Raw genomic sequence first — 2,179 nt, 5'->3', positions numbered from 1 at the left:
ACTAAATGAGTTGCACGGTGAGAAACATGTCTCTGTATTAAGTTGTACTTTGTTGATTTTTTGTATAATTAGAAAGAGAAATTTGTACCAACCATTCCTCCCTTATATTTTCCACTTTAAACATTAAATTAACACTTAAGTAGGAATGCTTTGGAGGCATTCTTTATTTTTAAATACCTTGACCTGATCACCATCAGAACTGGTTTTGCGTTTATTTGTTTTCTTTTATTTTTTTTTTCTGTGTTGTAGGATAATGTTCTTGTACCCTGTAAAGATTTGTCACGGAGCCCTTTCTTCTTCCTCGTCGCTACCTGCGAGGTGGCTGTCATCTCTTTTGCGGCATTATGGCTGCCTTCCGGCCTCTGGTGAAGCCCAAGATTGTCAAAAAGAGGACCAAGAAGTTCATCTGGCACCAATCAGATTGATATGTGAAGATTAAGCGAAACTAGCGGGAATCCAGAGGTATTGACAACAGGGTGTGGAGAAGATTCAAGGGCGAGATCCTGATGCCCAACATTGGTTACGGGAGCAACAAAAAAAAACCAATTACACGCTGCCTAGTGGCTTCCGGAAGTTTCTGGTCCACAACATCAAGGAGCTGGAGGTGCTACTGATGTGCAATAAGTCTTACTGTGTGAGATCGCTCACAGTGTTTCCTCCAAGAACCGAAAGCCATCGTAGAAAGAGGAGCACAGCTGGCCATCAGAGTCACCAATCCCAACGCCAAGCTACGTAGCGAAGAAAATGACTAGATGGCTTGCTTGCATGTTTTATTTGTGTTTAAATAAAACCACAAAAACTGCCAAAAAAAAAAAAAAAAGATTTGTCACACGTATTGGTTTAATAAAACATTGACTGACCAGTAGCCAGACAGGGAGTTTAGGTAGAGTGGCCAGACTAGGAGAATTCCGGGAAGAGGAAAGTCTCAGTCTGTAGTTGCCACCCAGACTCTGAGGAAGCAAAATGAAAATAGCGCACTGAGAAAAGCTACCAAGCCACAAGACTAAACACAGATAAGAATTATGAACTAATTTAAGTCGCAAGAGCTAGTTAGTAATACACTTGAGCTAATAGGCCAAACAGTTTATAATTGATATAAGCCTCTATGTTTCTTTGGGAAGAAATGGCTGGTGAACCAGTCAGGACAGAAACATCTGTCTACATTTCTAGACATGTATATCTAATGTACTCATTTCCCTTCAATTTATACCTTTATTTTTAGTTTGAGCTATGACTAATTTCTTCCTGAATTTAAGTAACAAACCTGACTGGACACTTCCATTCCCCTCATGAACTCCTTTGTACCTATATTCTTCATTTTCTGTATACATACACCCAATCATTGCCTTATTACAAACAAACTATTTTTACTTTAAAACAATAATTGCTTGAGATGCAGAATGAAAGAGCCAGATGAGGAGGAGGATGGGTGCAGAATATTGTCTTCTGGATATGGCATGTTAGTTATATGACATGACATATAAACTCACAGCAGCTTTGGTTACCTCCACCAAAGCCTGTACAAGATCAAGCCAGTTAAAATATAGTATGATTGGAGGTCAGGCTTCTGAAACTACATCCTTAACTGAAACACTATTGGCAGTTGACAGATGCTCAAAGAGGGATAGTCCCTTTCTTTGGGAGCATGATCCCTGAAAGGTTACCCAACACCCATGCACATACATGTGCCACTCGTTGAACTTAGTGGATTACTTTTGTAAAAGAGAAGAGGAAGTTGAAAGACAAGTGTATTGGAGAAGCCCAGGAGAGTTGAAGAGGGAAGAGGAGTATAATCAAGATGCACTATACAATATGTAGAATTTCTAAATAATATAATTATTCTTTCAATGCACAAACTAATTAAACCATGCTTTCCTTAACTTTTCTTTTCCATTTGGGTCTTTAAGAGGGCAGTCATACTCTCGCGATAGATGACTTATCTTAAATCCTCAGGAGTCTAACCTCATAACTTCACCTACTCCTGGAAATTATCCCATTTCACGTACCATATTAGATGCCAGTTATAAGACCCCAAAAAGGACTACACTTATAATCTAGTACACAATACATAAAGGCTTTCATAGTTAATATCTATAATACAAACCACCATGTTGCACCATGATGAAAGTACCATTCAAGTCACGGAAACCAGCACATAGGCAGCACCATTTGCTGAAAC

General features: G+C 39.0%; 1 pseudogene; it reads left to right on the top strand.

The window, feature by feature from the left end:
• Positions 1 to 344: 344 nt before the first annotated feature.
• On the top strand, positions 345 to 752 carry LOC126515080 (60S ribosomal protein L32-like; annotated as a pseudogene).
• The last annotated feature ends 1,427 nt before the right edge of the window (positions 753 to 2,179 follow it).

The sequence above is a fragment of the Alexandromys fortis genome, unplaced genomic scaffold (genome assembly GCF_014885135.2).
Source record: "Alexandromys fortis isolate MF-2015 unplaced genomic scaffold, M_Fortis_MF-2015_v1.1 scaffold_133, whole genome shotgun sequence".
In the NCBI taxonomy this organism is placed as follows: domain Eukaryota; kingdom Metazoa; phylum Chordata; class Mammalia; order Rodentia; family Cricetidae; genus Alexandromys; species Alexandromys fortis.
This window is presented reverse-complemented; position numbering and strand designations above follow the sequence as displayed.